Source organism: Crocodylus siamensis, chromosome 8 (genome assembly GCF_052110815.1).
Source record: "Crocodylus siamensis isolate JL-2025a chromosome 8, ASM5211081v1, whole genome shotgun sequence".
Lineage (NCBI taxonomy): Eukaryota > Metazoa > Chordata > Crocodylia > Crocodylidae > Crocodylus > Crocodylus siamensis.
Genome location: NC_143402.1, coordinates 25,508,321 through 25,526,187, shown reverse-complemented (window position 1 = coordinate 25,526,187; position 17,867 = coordinate 25,508,321). Strand labels below are relative to the sequence as shown.

The following is a 17,867-nucleotide window of genomic DNA, read 5'->3' as shown; positions in this document are numbered from 1 at the left end:
GCTGACTGATTTGCCAGCTTTGCAATGGATAAGAAAGTTGATCAACTCATGATCACTGTTACTGAGTTTCCCTTCAATTATCAGGTAGCTCACTAGATCATCCCCTTTGGCCAGAAACAGATCTAGCAGCTCCTCACCTCATCTTGGCCAGTGGACTTCTTGAGTCAGATGGAACTCATCAATGCAGGCAAGAAAGCTATGTGACCGGACAGATTTGGCTGAATACTCCTCCCATGAGATCCATGCAGTCTCTGTTAATTCCCTAGAGAATTTATGGTCAAGCTCTTCCTCCTGCTTAGGAGGTCTGTAATAGACACCTACAATAATATCCTCTTCACCACGTTCTCCCTGTATTCTAACCCAGAGGGGTTCAAGTCACCCTCCTTGGGTGCCTGTCAGTCAGTAGGAAAGTATACTGCTCCTTGACATAGAGAGCTATACCCCCACCCTTCCTCCCAGCACAAACCTACCTGTACAAGGTATAGCTATCTATACCTGTGATCCAGTCATAGGTGGAGTCCCACCAGGTCTCCATTATCCTTATGAGATCATATTTGTTATTGCTTAGCAGGAGACCAAGTTCTTCCTGTTTGTTTCCCATGCTCCTGGCATTGATGTACAGGCAGAGCCTGCTATTGGAAGCCATAGGCTTCTTTGTACACTTAGGAGAGTCCTGTCCATGGACTGGAGTAGGAGTAAATTTGATTGTATTGCCTGACCTACAGATTATGTGCCCATCTCTTCCTGGGCTTGTTCTAATGGTTGTCTGCCTATTCCCAAGTGATATTAGTTTAAAGCTCTGTTGAGCAGGTCAGCCAATCTGGTCACCTTCCAATGACCAACTATCGCAATGACTAACCAAACATCCAAATTAGTTTGGTTTGGCATGATCCATTTTAACTAACTCATGCTGACATTTTATCACTTTATTATCATTTAGATGTTTTCAAAGTGCGTGTTTAATCATGTGTTCTAAAATCTTTCTGGAGCCAAAAGTTAGGTTGACTGATCTACAATTCCCCAGGTCCTCTTCTCCTTTCTTAAAAGACAGGTACTCTGGTTGCCTTCTTATGTCTTCAGGGACCTGCCCAGCCCTGCGGTACATTCTTGAAGAGTATTATAGTTCAGAGATCGCTTTCATGAGTTTATTAAGCAATCTTAAGTCAGTTTAGACCCTACTCATATGAACTCATGTATTGTATCTTGTCTTAGTATTCTTTCACCTGTTCTTTCTGTACTTTACCTTCAGTCCTCTCTCCTTATTAAAATTATTAGAATTATTCAAATTAATTTCATGTAATTAAATATCTGATCTCATTAAGTATCTGGTCATATTTTTTGGAGACTCAAGCAAAAAAGGCATTGAATACACCAACTTTATCTTTTTCAATTTGTGTATTAATGTTTGTAATATAGTGTTGTATTAGCTATAAAATTAATTCACAAAAGCAATGAGGAGCAGAATCGCCCCACATACATACACATGCCAGGTATTCAAATAGGGTGGGATAGGATCATACTTAGGCACCTATTCGGTGAGTAGAAAATGGCCCAAAGTCTCCTTATGAGATGAGCAGCATACCTCCCAGGATGGTCAGCAGAGGTGTGCCTCTTCACAGCTGTAAAAGTGAGTTTCTGAATACCATAACCCTTTATTTAATTTTAAATTCAGATGAAACTCTGAAGAACACATTCAAACTGAATGTCTGCACTATTTTTCAGTCAGATGCAATTCTTTGGATTTAGCATTCTTGAGCAAGAATCACCTAAATCCTGTCAGTTTATAGACACTACAACAAAACTGAAATACCAGCCTCAACAAATACACAACCTGGAAATAAAGGATTTTTGTGGCTTGTTTCTTGATAGAAGATATTATCATCATATTTAAGATACATACAAAATGGCCTGTGATAATAACTATTACATCAATGGATGATAAACCAATACATTCAAGTAACAGTGCATAAAATGATGAATTCTGATAGACTTTAGGCAATATAAAATAATTGGAGACTTTATTGCTATTTCCATTTTTAATGGGTTACTGTGAGGTACATTCTTGCAGCAGGGATGGAAAAATAAATTAATCTTTATGCATCATCATGAAGCAGTGTAAACACGGCCAAACTTAATTACAATATAATAGATTGTTAAGTGTCTGCCCCACAGAGGTGTGATTGCTCTCATGCAAGTGATTACAGCAGAGATGACTATCACACAAGGTATTCTTTAAAAGGCTTGTAGTAGCTTTTGCATGGATCAAGCAATAAATCTGATTCAAAAGCCATTCTAGCAAGGCAGCTTTCCACAGTATCAGCTGCAGTGAAACTATGCTTTAAGAGACAAACACAAATTATGATGAAGCATTAATGAAACATGAATGGAAATTGCAGCCCTTCCTTAGCCAGTAAAAATTCCTATTTCTCTGAAATAGAGTGGGAATTCTGTCTTTGAAGCTCACTGAAATTTGTGCCTGAGTACAGACTGCACAATCAGGCTTCATTATATGTACTTTTACCTTGACTTCAGTGCCCTTCCCCTAAATATTTGATTATAATCCTAGTAAGTTGCGGAAAGTGATGAAAAAATTATATTAGGGCAGCTTGCATCATGCAATTAAATAAAAAAAGCTTCCTAGAAAAGCAGTATATTGTTGCTGAATTAAGGACTGCTGACATACTGCCTGTTTATACATTACAGTAACTCAAAAAGAGAAATGTAAAAGTCACTTTATATCTTATAAAATATTTCCCACTTCAGAACAACTCTTGATAATATGTTCTTTCATTAGCAGCACAATAAGTAGCATTGAACACTTATATTTTATGGATCCATTGTACCATACCTCTGGTACATAACAGCTGATTTTATTTTATGTCTACCTACGTTTATGTTTACAGTAGATAGACATGTCCTTCAATAAAAATGTATCTCTGAAGATAGCATATAACAGATTTTTTTACATGGATTTTGCTTACTAACAGTGTTTAAGGTAACTAAGCTTTAAGTAGCACATAGCTATGGAATTACAAAGAGTTATTCATAGAAACAGTGGGCAATTCACTTCGATAAGGAATTAAGTTTTATTGAATAATTTATTGTTTCCAGATTATATGTAATCTAGATTTATGTTCTACACAGTGTTCATAGTAAAAAAAATTAGACTGACAAATATCTTTTGGTCATAAGAAGGCAAAGTGATTTATATTTGCTTTAAAATGCCTATTGGTCATTAGTACCTTTCCACAGAGTTCTTAATTTCTATATTTAAATGAATTCCAAATCAGGACACTGACATTGTATGGATTGGCCATGTACATGATATGACAGATTTCTTAATTATTGTAATATACTAGGAGGTATATCAATGTATTGTGTTATATGTATAATCACACTCCTAAATTCCTCACACATCTTAAACTCCTGTGCAGTTCAACATGCTCAACATCATGTTTATTTCCTGACAACTATACTTGGTACATGTACTATGGCTTAACTAAATAATTAACTAGAGCATTCTTCATATAGTAATGATATTGCTTTACATAGAGTTCTTTCCATTACCAACAGAACTTCTTGTCAAATAATGAGATACTAGCTCTGGAAACAGGTTCTACAGCAGCAAGTGTTTCTAATGATTGAAACTATGGACGTTTTTACACGTGCTCCGGGGATGGTGAGGGGCAGTTTGAAGAGCCCACAGCATCCCATGTATCGGTGACCCTACAAATGACATTTAGTTAAAGTGCCCCTCCCGCCATTTTGAAACACAGGGACACTGATACACGAGACATGGAGGCTGCTGGAGGCATGAAATTAATTGAGTCTGCTCCAACGCACTGTAATTACAACATATTGGAGCAGCCTCCCTGTACATCTACAGGCACCCTATGATTCTAACATTATGCTTGGAATAAAAATTGGTTTACACTGAAAATGAACTTATCCACTCCAAGTCTGCTTGCCTCAACTTTGCATAAGGGAAAAAGAAGATCGCAAAAGATACAAATGAACATCTCAGTATTACAATACCTCAAGGTGGAGATGGGGATGTGATAATGAAGTAGAGACTTCTTTCTTTACTTTAATTTTCACCTTAATTCTCAGTTTCTCTCTTTAGTCGTGACCTATCTTTCTGCGCCACTTAAAACTGAACTTGTTTGAGCATAACAAGAAGTTATACCCTCTGTGAACAATTCAACCTCAGGCAATATTATGCATTTAGCTTTTACATCTCTACCTGTTCCTTTGTAATGTCTTTTACAAATGGCATACCATTTAAAATTCTTAATCCTTTCTAATTCCTGTAAATGCACAATGATTCCCTCAACTGGAAAGGAAATGAAGTAGATCTGAATGATCCATATGTTGAAGCAGTGTATTCTTATCATTTAAATGATAACTTTTCTATCAACTATCTACAAATGTTCATTCATGACTACCTTTAAATGATCACTTGGCCAGAGGCACATATATTGGCTTAATTTATTTTGGAGTAAAGGTGCTTTCCTGTGGTGTTTGAATAAACTCACCATGTACCAGACAGATGTTGAATAAAAGAGAGGCTAATAAAATATGAGGTATAAACTATGGGAAAGGGAAAGTAGGGAAGGAAAATTACAGGAAGTGTGGATTCTTACTTCAGCGTACAGCATGCCATAATTGTTAATGAGACCATTCTTATACATGGAGCCATAACAAAATACAGGCATTGGAGCTATCTGTGAATGATGTAACTTCTCCATTTCATTTGTGGCTAAGTCAGCCTCTGTAACACTACACCATTATCCCATCATTATCAGGCCTATGGGCCTGAAAAGATATTCTCTGGTTTTATTAGGCTAATCTGAACAGTGACTGCTCCTTTATTTTTTAGTTTCATGTCTGCTGTGGCTGGTCTTTTTACACAGGCAATGATCTGTCCTCCACTTTGCCATTTTGCTCCTTCTACATTCTGTAATATCTTCCTTACCTGGCTCTGTTCCAGATCCATCTCTTTCATGTGATGAGAACAGCAGAGACCCATCAACTCTGTTATGTCACTCTAATTACAGGTCAACAAAGCCTGAGAAACTACTTATAGATGAATTGAAATGTGCTTTTATGACACTAATATCTGGTTTCCCCTATCTATTCCTATAGTCTTGCACCTGAGTTGTTCTACCAGCACCTTGGGGCTCTTGATGGAGGGATGGCTACTGATTTTGCAAAACTCTGTTCTTCATTGGGACCCTACCTCAGCAAAGTATGTAAAGCACATGCCTAGTTTGAAATATGTTAGCAACTCTGTCAAGTGCTAAACTTTAGAACAAATGCATAAAGACGTTGCTGAAACAGGGCCTTTAAGTGGCATGATATACAAATGGGGTAAAAGGGGGATATGATGTTCTGACCCTTCCCCTTCAGGTCTCTGAAAGGTTGCTACTCTCCAGTTCCTCCAGTTCCTCCCATTGTGTTCTGGAGTGAAGGCTATTCACTTCGGTCATCCAGCAACAGATGTGAAAGCTTTTTCCTAGTTCTACTTTTGCCTATTCACAGGCTCCTTAACTACCTTGCAATCTGGGAAGCCTTAGACCAATAGAAAAAAAGGATGAGAGCAGTGCCCAAGCAGTAGGACCAGGATATTTTTCCATTGGCTACTACCAATACTTTCTGCAGACAGTAACCATAATTTCTGAAAGAGAATGAAGTACCTCCTTCAAAGAATCTGGTTGGGAGAAGGATAGCCATCAAACTACACTGTATAGCAAAGGAGAATGTACAAGAGAAACACAAAGAAAAATATGGAGAGCTTTGGTACTCCAAGGTTTTATATAGAAGTTGCACCAATGGTGTAGTGATTCAGCCATGTGCCTGGGGCACAGGGGCTGTGGTGACCTCTGGTCACTCCCATACAACTAGCACAATTGTGCAGTGGCTGGCTACTGGTAGAAGTCATGTTTGCCTCTCCCACCTCCCCAAAAGTCCAAAAGTTGGTACCCAGGGTGGTTGGCCTGGTCACCCCACCCTAGTTATACTGCTGGGTGTATACCCACTTCATTCGGTCAGTGAACTTTTACAGTAGTGTTTGAAGTTAGGTGGCTGGCCAAGTTAGGAATCAAAGCTCTCTGTGTCAACAAGAAGGTTACTTGTAGAGCCACCAATGGTGCAGTGTTGTGAATGTCTCTTTCTATGTTGCTATTTGCATTTAAGTTTGTGAAAGTTCCACAGAAGAACAGATGACAAAGATGCAGGATTGTTCAGTTCAGTTAAGAGGGCCTGCCTTGTGTTGACAGTTGTTAGGATAAGGTGCTCCCTCAAAGGAGATAATTTATTTCATTCCATTCCTATTGACTGCTAGAGCCCCTGAGGAAAAGCTAGAAGGCCTAGCAGTGAAGGCAAGGCAAGGAGGATCCTACTCAGAGTGTTTACATATTGACACAAAGCTTGAGAGAGACAAGCTTGAGAGACTCCTGGATATTTATCCCAACAGAAACTGCAGTTCTGACCTTTTCACTATTGCTCATCAGTGCAATTCTTTCTGCTGACACTGGTCTCTCCCAGCTGCAATGCAGGACTGCTAATGCAGGCATAGCAATGCAAGTATGTTTATTATGTGCCTGTGCTTTCATGACAGATCATCAGACTGCAAGTTCGAACACAGACACTTTTAAAAGTCTACTTAAAACGTTCTTATTTGCAGATCCTCACCATTGGGAACCGCAATGCTGATTTGTAAAGAAAGAGTTATTGTATTTTGAAATGTAGCAATTTGCCATTCTTGCATAAGGGCCAGGGCACTGTATAAGTGATTTCATCACATTTGACCTTGCTATACTAATGTATCAAAATGATAAAAACATGAAGTATTTATAATATACTACTGTTGGCATTTGGGCAAAATCTGGTGACCCAGAAGGTTGAATGACCTTTGCAGATATTGTAATCAGTCCTCAGTAGCTGTATTACTTAATACTTCCAAAATTGATCCTAATAATAGTAATAACCTCTTGGAATGCAGCATGAATTTTCAGGGCTGAAACAATCTACATGAAGCTACAGAAGAATAACAGAATCAATTTATGTTGAAGACTAATAAAACTGTACATTCAATCTTCATTTGTGTTTGCATGCAAATTTGCTTCAGTTTTTCTTCAGTAAAGACTGGTGTAGTAATTTGAAAAGTGTCGTATCTCTGACTACATAGACATTATTGATAGCCCTTAAGTGCTGCTGCTTTTCAAACCATCATGACTTACAGATTCTGGTGGATAGCACATGCCAGATGAGCAGGTAATTTTTCACTGTACAACGGGGGGGAGAGAGAAAAATGTAGAAATCAGAAAATGTGAACATTTTTCTCAATATTTAGCTTTTAAGCAGATTAATTTATTAGGAAACAAGTCCTGAAGTCTCCCCCACTGGCCATGACCAAGTTATTCCTTTACTCTGGGACTAAATTAGATTCACCCTAAAGGTGCTGTTTGTTGTACTAGAGGCCAAGATGATTTCAGGATCATTAAACGACCCAAGACATTTTTTTAGGATCAAGTGCAATAGGTGAGGCCAAGATGTACTTCTTGTCCAACATGCCACTAGTTGGTTGGATTTTTCATAGAAATTCTTATAGTCAATTTTGATCCAGGGGGCACAGAAAAAAATATCAGATCTTAACAAGCTATATTATTTGATTGATTATAGTTGGAATCTGCTGATTTCAGAAAGATCTAATGTCCCAATAACAACTCAAAAGGGTCCAAAATTTGAATGCTTTAAAATATCGTTTTCTTCAGATTTTATTGGACACAGAGATGCTCTATCTAAGGTACTCTACAGTCCTGTGATTCTACAATGAAGTGGCAACTAGGTCAGTTCCAGGTCTTTATATAAGGAAGGAAGCACATGAATGACTAAAAGCAACCCCCAAATGATACTGAAGTGATTAACTGTATATATTAGCACTTTGGACTGGATTTTAAGATCTACTGATAATACTACAAGCCTGGAATGTGAAGGAATCAGGACTCCTCAAACTAGAGAGTGTTACAAGCAGTATCTGTTACTGGAGAATTTCTTTGGGTTATTCCTCTCCTGATCATTTTTCCACAAATACTCTTTTGAACTCTATGTTTACAACATCCTGAATTCTGAATGAAGCCTATAATGAAGGATTTGCATAGAGATTCTTTTAATGAATCTCAGGATGGAATTTGAGCTGCAATAGTTGCCGCAATCTGAAATATGCAGATAAACTTAGTACTTGTGATGAAGTCAAAGAATCATACAAGCGGCTGAGCTAATTTTGATTTGAACTGTAAATGATGGTAACACAGGCAAAAGGAATCAGGCCTGGGAAGCAAAGGATTCTAATAGGAGTTTGTAATGAGGAAGCCAATCAACTGCATTAATGCTGCTATTTCAGTGCCATTCAAAAAGAATATTGGGACTATATTTAAAACAGCTGATAAAGTCTGGCAATGGGCCTTCTGGCATGCATGTGAATTAAGACTAGTTTGCTAAATCTTCATCTACAGTTTAAAAAAGCAATGTCTGGTCCTGCAGGGAGCAAACCAGGAAAGCCAAGGCTGAAACTGAACTCCAACTAGCTTTGAGTATCAAGGACAATAAAAAGTTCTTTTTTGTTATGTGTGGGAAGCTGGAGGAAAAGCAAGGGCAACACTGGACCCCTGCTAAACCAGATGGGACAACTGACAACTGACACCCAGGAAAAAGAAAACTTCTTAAATGGGTACTTTGCACCGGCCTTTCATCAGTCCCATGGGATACCCATGCCCACTACAGGACAGGGAGGTCCAGGGGAGGGAGATCCCCTGCCCTCCATCAATGCTGACCTCATGAAGGAACACCTTGAGAGGCTGGATACCTTCAAGTCAGCCGGCCCTGCCAATCTATACCCTAGGATACTTAAGGAGCTGGCAAGCATCACAGCCCAAACTCTTGCACGGATCTTTGAAAACTCCTGGCGCCCTGGTGTAGTGCCTGAAGACTGGAAGAAAGCCAATGTGGTGCCTATCTTCAAGAAAGAGAGAAAAGTGGATCCAGCAAACTATAGGCCCATCAGCCTGACCTCTGTCCCAGGGAAGGTCTTAGAACAGTTTATTAAAGAGGCCATCCTTAATGGACTGGCTGATACCAACATCCTGAGGGATAGCCAGCACAGGTTTGTTGTGGGTAGGTCTTGCTTAACCAATTTCATTTCCTTTTACGACCAGGTGTCCTATCACCTGGACAAGGGAGAAGAGATTGATGTCATATATCTTGACTTCAAAAAAGCCTTTGATCTGGTATCCCATGATCACCTCTTGGCAAAACTGGCAAACTGCGGCCTTGGGTCCACCACGATCTGCTGGCTGGGAAATTGGCTCCATGGTTGGACCCAGAGGGAGGTAACTGACAAAAGTCAATCGTCATGGTGCCCTGTGACCAGTGGGGTCCCCCAAGGCTCTGTCCTTGGACCCATATTGTTCAACATCTTCATTAATGATGTGAACATTGGAGTCAGAAGCGGACTGGCCAAGTTCGCCAATGACACCAAACTTTGGGGCAAAGCATGCATGCCAGAAGACAGGCGGGTGATCCAGGCTGACCTGGACAGGCTCAGCAAATGGGCGGATGAGAACCTGGTGGGGTTTAACACCGAAAAATGCAAGGTTCTCCACCTTGGGAGGAAAAACCTGCAGCACGCTTATAGGCTTGGCAGTGCTACACTGGCTAGCACTATGGAAGAAAGAGACTTGGGGGTCATCATTGACCACAAGATGAACATGAGCATTCAGTGAAATGCTGCAGCTAGTAAAGTGACCAAAACGCTGGCTTGCATCCATAGATGCTTCTCGAGCAAATCCTGGGACATCATTCTCCCCTTGTACTCGGCCTTAGTGAGGCCACAGCTGGAGTACTGCGTCCAGTTTTGGGCTCCACAATTGAAAAAGGATGTGGAGAAGCTTGAGAGAGTCCAGAGAAGATCCACACACACGGCCAGAAGTCAGGAAAACAGAACTTATGACGACAGGCTGAAAGCTATGGGGCTCTTTAGCCTGGAAAAGCGCAGGCTCAGGGGTGATCTGATGGCCACCTATAAGTTCATCAGAGGTGACCACAAGTACCTGGGGGAACGTTTGTTCACCAGAGCACCCCAAGGGATGGTTATAAACTACTGCAAAACCGTTTCAGGCTGGCCATAAGGAAGAATTTCTTTACTGCACCCAAGGTCTGGAACAGTCTGCCAGCGGAGGTGGTTCAAGCACCTACATTGAACACCTTCAAGAAAAAAATGTATGCTTATCTTGCTGGGATCCTATGACCGCAGCTGATTTCTTGCCCTTCGGGAGGGGGGCTGGACTCGATGATCTTCCAAGGTCCCTTCCAGCCCTAATGTCTATGAAATCTATGAAAGCTATGTTTTAAAGACAATATTGTCCATATTCAGCAATGGTTCACTCTATTCTTTTAGACTTTACAGCCCAGTTACTCTGCTGCTCAAGGGTTTTGATTCAGAATCACATTTGATTCTCATCACATTTCATATTTCAAAAGGGCACACTTGGCCAGTTAGAATAATAGAGTTTGTATTAGAGTGTTGTACTGTAGACTCTACAGTAATAAGCAGGAAAATTTCCCTCTCTTCCTCAAGTGGACTAACTACCCTGACCTTTGTTATTAAATAGGGCTATGCGAGGCTTCAGACAGAGCTTTGGATCTGGAGAAGCTTCAGACACTTTGGGATTCAAAGCAGCACATCCAGGTCGAAGCGCTGGCCTTGTTAGGCTTCCCAAAGTGGTTTGGAGTTTCTGAAAATCTTTGGAGCTGCCTCAGAGTTCTGGCCACAGCTTGAGGTTCAGTTCCCCCCAAACCCCTGCACCTATCTCCTTGAAACTTGATTGCCTTTGTGACCACCCCTGCAGTTTTGACCCCCACCCTGTGTTGTAACACACAGCTATGACATAAGTTTGTCTTTCAAGAATTTGGGGTACAGTTTCCCCCAAAACCCCCCAACCGAACTTCTGGAAATTTGGCAGGTTTCATGCTTTCAGCAGAGGCCACCATCCCTGCAAGCTCATTGCCCATTATACCCCATGGCTGGATCTCCGAGGTGAATCAAGGCGGAAACCTGGTCCAGAGCTCCGGATCAGATCATGGCCATCTGAAGCGACCTGATCCAAATCTGGATCAGATCGCTGCCAACTCGCACAGGCCACTCCAAAGCTTCGAAGCCACTTCGGCCGGATTGAGGTGGAAACCTGGTCCAGACCTCCAGATCAGATCGTAGTCATCCAAGCAGCTGGATCCAAAGCTGGATCAGACCACTGCCAACTCACACAAGCCTGTTGTTAAATGGGCCTAAGATGCTAAACAAGAGTGAGATTTCTGTTTACGATGCCTAGTTCAGTAACATCATCCCAATTTTTTCCTAAAACCTACAAATCTGGCCTTAGAACTAAGGCAGTTTTCAAAAGCTTCCTTTCTCAAATCTGCAGACATGGTCTGCAGATGTCCTTAGACCAACACAGCTACAGCCTATACCTGCAACATATAAATCTTCATGTTTGCATCTGCAAAATGAACAGCAGGTGCAAAATTGGGTACTTGTATCTCTGACTCATTCAGTTGCAGATGCAAGAATCCAGATGCATATTTTGCAGGGACAAATTCTGCCAATAAAAAGAAGCTACTCTTCTCAGAAAGGCTGGCCCTAAATACATCCATTTTGTTCGATCTTCACTTCCCCCAACACGCCAGTCCATAAACCCCTCACTCTTCATCAATAGTGGCTGCTTCCAAGGTGATGTAGAGTAGAAGCACAGATCAGAAACCCTTAGAGATGGTCATTAGAGGCTATTAGGCACATATACTCACTGCCATGCATGCATGGACATACAGCCACAAAGAAAAAATGCCAGCTGATGACACATGGAAGGGTAAAACAATAGATAACCTATGTGGCAGCTTTTATTATGAACCTTTAGGACAGAATTCAAGCCCAACAGAATAAGATAAGGTGTGTCTCTTCCACAAAGGAACAAACACAGTTATCTCCACTTATCTTACGTAGCAAAACCCCCAGTTTTTCTTTTTTTATTTATTTTAAAATGCATTCCCTCCCCTTCCCCAACCATTTCTGACTTTTTCTCTCCCTCTCTATTCCCTATAGATAAGTATAAGTGAGCTAAGATATAAGATAAGCTTCAGCATTTTATTTTGGTAGCAAGTTGTATTTGTTTTGTTTTTTCTCTTTATATTGTATTTTATATTGTAATTATTATGTTTATATTGATTTTTACTGTTCTATATTACTGTTTTACTGGTACTATATGATTTAGGTCTACATATATAATTTAGCATATGTCATGTCAAGTTTTCCATTTTGTTTGTCAATTCTCCATCCTGTCCCCAGGCCTGGTTGTGTAATCTGTGACTCACACCTACCCCTCCTATGTAACTTGGTTCCTGAATGAATGGGGATGAATGTGGGTGCTTGAGAGACAATGGCAGTAGGTCTAAAAATAGCTCCCTCTGAATGACTAAGCCATCAACACCAATACCTGGACCAACAACCCAGCCCTTGGAACCACCCTCAGCATTCAAGAAACAAAAGATGAGGCAACCCACCATTGTGCCAAGGCTGCACATGCTCAGCAAGAACACCTGGAACAGGACTGACATTGCCTGGACAGGCCCTCCCCATATGAAACCAGAGGTAGTCTGCCCCATAAAAGGGGTAGTGAAGACTGACTCCTTGGGATGCCCTCTCTATCTGGACCAGCACCATGCCACACCACCTATCTACCCAGAGGTCCTGCCGGCGACCCCCCTCTAGACAGCACCTACTAGACAAAGACCCCTTTCCAGCCTGTATAGGTAGCTATCACCCCCCATCCTCTCTTCAACCAAGGACTTGGACTCTGTTTCTCTTCCCTGCCTGGACTCCAGCCCTTCCACTGAGTCTCTTTCTCCTGCTGCCATTGTGTGTGTGTGTGTGTGTGTGTGTGTGTGTATGTGCATGCGCACATGCACACCAATAACTTCATGGGGCTGTGTAGCATGCTGTCTGTTTAATAAACCTGTTATTTGGACCCCTGAGTTGGGTTTTGCTTTACTATGGTTCAGCCCTGCTCCAATCTCTGCCCCTCGCCCCTCTAACTTCTGTGTCATTTCTCTCTCTCTTGCTTCTGGCTCACTGCCATCTCCAACACCTGCCCTGAGCTCCTCTCTGCCTCCAAACCCCCTGTTTCTTTGTTACAGTCTTATCTCCACTGCCTTTTCCCCTAAGCAACCAGGTTTCTGCCTCAGTTTCTTTCCTGGCTGACTCTTCCTTGCCACCACTTATCTGCAGCCCGCCTCCCCCCGCCCAATATCTCAGCTGTCTTCCTCAGTTTCCAGCCCCAAGCTCCCAAGTTTCTGTCTCTTGCTCTTTCCTGGCTGTCTCCTCCTCACCACCAGGTTCTTTTTTTTTTCCCCTCCCATACACCAGTGACCTCAAGTAACCCTGGGGTCACTTGATCTTAAGTAAACCCAAGCCTCGGTTCCTCAGTCAGCTTCTCTCTAGTCCACTGTTTCTAATCCTGATTCAGGCAGCTTTCACTCCCTATACTTTAACTCTCTCTTTCTCATCTTAACCTTCCCCCAAGTATCCCAGGTACCTCAAGCACACATATACATACCGTACCATCCAAGTTAGGAACTTACCTATGTGTAGGTGGGTTGTATGCATGTGAACTGGTGAGTGTGTGTGTATATATATATCATTGTGTGCATGATATACAAATTAGTGATCTGTGTATGTGTTCTGACTGTGTGGATATTGACAACAGATTTTTTTTTTCTAATTTTTAGTGTGTAGTGTATATGTGCTTGAATTGGTGATAGGTACACATGTGCCTAGGCTGGTTTGGATGTGTATGTGCCTGAGCTGGTAGTGTGTGTGTGTGTGTATGCACCTAGTTGATTTGTGTGTTTGTATATGTGCAATTGTGTCACACCCTCCTGTCTAACAGCACAATATTGAGAACCTGAGAGTTGGCCTGACCCCATAGGGCAACACTTATTCCCCTGGAATGAGCCTAATGGTTATTGGGAAAGCTCTAATAAGCTAACCTCTTGACCACTGTCTATATATGACTTAAGTTCTCTCACTGAGAGAACTGAGTAATGGGGCAATAATCAAGGGGCTGCTTAATAGACAGTTTAGTCAGTATCAAGCATATAACAAACTACCACCTTCTAGTCTGCATTCTGATGTATTACTCAAAACAGCAGATAATAAGTTACTTACCAACCCCTTTCCAGTGAGGCAGGGTCCCCCCAAATCCCAGGCAGGGCCCCCCCTTGCCCGGGAGTAATTTAGACTCAGCAGTGGGCCCATTGCACATGTGCACAGTTTAAAAGGGCCTGCCAACAGAAAAAACCCCCAGTCAGGCTCCAGGAGTGGCGCAAGACTTGCGAGTGAAAGCCTGCTGCACCCCTGCACCTCAAAGCCCCCTAGTGACCTCCAAACTGCTGTGGAGCACCCCTGCTGACCCCCAGCAGCAGCCAGAGGTGGGAGGGACTAGCCCCGGCCTAGCTGTGGGGAGGCAGCTAAGCCAGAGCTGAGGAGGGTCTCACCCTGCCCCGGCCCCTACTTTGCCCAGCCCTCCATGGAGCTGAGCAAACAGGCTGTGCAAACAGGCGCTTGTCTGCCCAGCACAAAAATTAGTGTGGGAGTTTGCATAGGAGGGAGCACGTGAGGGTCCGAGGCCCTGTCTGTGAACCCCCTTCGGTAGGCATTCCCAGCTGTAGCTGGCATACCAGCAGCATGCCACGGATGGTTACATGCTGTATCCCAAGGGTCCCCTTGGGGTCTGCATTCCCCCTGCCAGCACCTCTGAGGCCTCCACCCAGATGGAGCCTATGGTTCCAGGCTCCACACAGATGGAGCCTCTGGCTCTCAGCTGCGGGGGCTGCCTGTCACTTTTTCAGGCTCTGGGGTCTGGGATCATGGCCACCTCCCCTTGTGAGGTCTGCTCCCTTTTGGGGTCTTTGGAGCACCAGCTGGAAAGGCTTCAGGCCACAGTCCAGAGACTGCGTGCCATCTGGAACTATGAGCAGCAGGTCAACTCCTACTGCCAGGTTCTTCACCCCCAGGAGATGCAGGGTTGACCACGGTCACCTTCCAGGACTGGGAAGGACTCGAGGACCTCCCATGCTGTCCAGCCCAGATGTACACCCAATGGAAAGGAGGAGCCATCACCAAGGAGAATTATTCCTCCATTGCTCAAGATTGTAGAGGGGCTGTTAGGAAGGCTAAGGCAGAAATGGAACTGGGACTAGCGACCCAGATCAGAGATAACAAGAAGTCCTTTTTTAAATACATAGGGGGTAAAAAGAAGGTACCAAGTAATGTGGGGCAGGACAGGCTTGGTAATCTGGTAGTAGCACCAGACGGCAAAGCTAATCTCTTTAACAGATTCTTTGCTTCCATTTTTCTGAGCAGAGACAGGGACATCCCCCACACTTGGATTCTGGACAAACCCAGAGGAGGCACAGACAGGCCTGGAGTCATGAGGACGTAGTCAAGGAATTTCTGGAGGGACTAGAGATGTTCAAATCAGCAGGTCCTGATGATCTCCACCCCAAAGTGCTAAGGGAATTGGCAGAGGTCATTGTGGGACCCCTAGCGCAGCTTTACAAGCACTTGTGGTGCTCTGGCGAGGTGCCAGAGGACTGGAAAAGGGCCAATGTAGTCCCCATTTTCAAAAAAGGGAGGAAAGAGGACCCAGGAAACTATAGGCCCATTAGTCTTACCTTGGTCCTGGGGAAGCTCTTTGAGAAAATTATCCAGGAGCACATCTGCAAGGGACCAGCAGGGGAGATTATGCTTAGGGGCAACCAACACGGGTTCATTAGAGGCAGGTCCTGTTAGACCAACAGGTGGTTGCCTTCTACGAACAGGTCACAAAAGCCTTGGATGCAGGTGTTACAGTGGACATAGTCTTTCTAGACTTTAGGAAGGCCTTCGACACTGTCTCTCACCCCATCGTCATTAAAAAATTAGGCAACTGTGGTGTCGACACCCACACAGTCAGATGGGTCACAAATTGGCTGGAGGGCCACACCCAGAGAGTGGTGGTGGATGGGACATTTTCGACCTGGCTCAGTCCTCGGGCCTGCACTGTTCAATATCTTCATTGGTGACTTGGACAAGGGGGTGAAAAGCTCCTTGTTCAAGTTTACAAGTGACACTAAGATGTGGGGAGAAATGAGCATGCCAGAAGAGAGGGACAGACTACAACTAGATCTATACAGGTTACAGAGGTGGGCAGATGAGAATAGGATGGGTTTCAATATGGACAAGTGCAAGGTGTTGCACCTGGGGAGGAAGAACCAGCAGCATACCTACAGGCTGGGAAACTCCCTTCTTGTCAGCACAGAGGCAGAAAAGTACTTTGGAGTCACTATTGATTCCAAGATGGACATGGGCCACCAATGTGGGGATGCGGTCGGGAAGGCTAACTGCACCTTGTCATGCATCCATAGATGCGTCATGACCGGGTCCAAGGAGGTGATCCTCCCCCTCTTTGCAACATTGGTCAGGCCGCAGTTGGAGTACTGTGTCCAGTTCTGGGTGCTGCACTTCAGGAGGGATATGGATAGCATTGAGAGGGTCCAGAGGAGGGCCACTCACACAATCAGGGGGCAGCAGGGTAGGCCATATGAGGAGAGGCTACAAGACCTGAACCTGTTCAGCCTCCACAAAAAGCTGAGAGGGGATATGGTGGCCACCTATAAACTTGCCAAGGAGGACCAGCAGGGAATGGGCAAGTCCCTGTTCCCCTGAGTACTACCAGGAGTAACAAGGAACAATGCCCATAAGTTGACTGAGAGTAGATTTAAGCTAGACTTCAGGAGGCACTACTTCACAGTTAGGGTGTCTAGGAGCTGGAACCAGCTTCCAAGGGAAGTGGTGCTTGCCCCTACCCTGGGGGTCTTCAAAAGGAGGCTAGACAACCACCTAGCTGGGGTTGTTTGACCCCAGCATCTTTTCCTGCCTATGGCAGGGGGTCAGACTTGATGATTTGCTTAGGTCCCTTCTGACCCTACCAACTATGAAACTATGAAACTACCCAGACATCTCATTGGAACAGCGCTTGGCCAAATCCAGGTGATCTCAAAGCTTTCTCTCATGCGTGGATGAGCTCTATCTGACGGAAGAATCTACAGGCCAACGAGAGGTAAAGAGCTGCTCAACCTGGTACTGGCAACCAGGGACGACCTAATCAGTGACCTAATGATCAAAGGGAAGCTGGGTGACAGTGACCTTTAGCTGATCACCTTCACCATCCACCGTAAAGCTGGCAAGTCAGTCAGCAATACAGAAGTCCTCGACTTCAGGAAAGCTGACTTCAACAAGCTAAGGAGGCTTGTCAGTGAGACCCTGAGGACCACAACCCAAAGGGGAAGGGAGTCCAGGATGAGTGGTTGCTCCTTAAGGGAACAATCCTGGATCCGCAAGCAAAATCTATCCTGTCTCAGAGGAAAGGCAGCAAAAGGGCACAGCAGCCCCCTTGGCTCTCGAGGGAACTAGCGGACCTCCTGTGTCTTAAAAGAAAGGTCTACAAAGGATGGAGGACTGGATCCACCTCCAAGGAGGAATATTCTCCACTAGTCCAGACCTGCAGAGAGTGAACCAGGAAAGCCAAGGTTGTGATGAAATTCCAGCTAGCTACAAATATCAAGGACAATAAAAAGTCCTTTTTTAGATATGTGGGGAGCCATAAGAAAAGCAAGGACAACGTTGAATTCCTGCTAAACCAAATGGGACAACTGACAACTGACACCCAGGAAAAAGAAAACTTCCTAAATGGGTACTTTGCATCAGTTTTTCATCA

The 17,867-nt window shown here is 43.5% G+C and overlaps 1 long non-coding RNA gene across 1 annotated transcript in view; it reads right to left on the bottom strand.

Annotated features, from left to right (window-relative positions):
* Positions 1–1,534: 1,534 nt before the first annotated feature.
* The window catches only part of LOC149858235 (uncharacterized), a 40,879-nt gene continuing 24,546 nt past the window's right edge, over positions 1,535–17,867 (bottom strand). The window contains exon 4 of the long non-coding RNA XR_016443720.1: positions 1,535–1,619. This is a non-coding gene — a long non-coding RNA (uncharacterized LOC149858235). The remainder of the gene's footprint in view (positions 1,620–17,867) is intronic.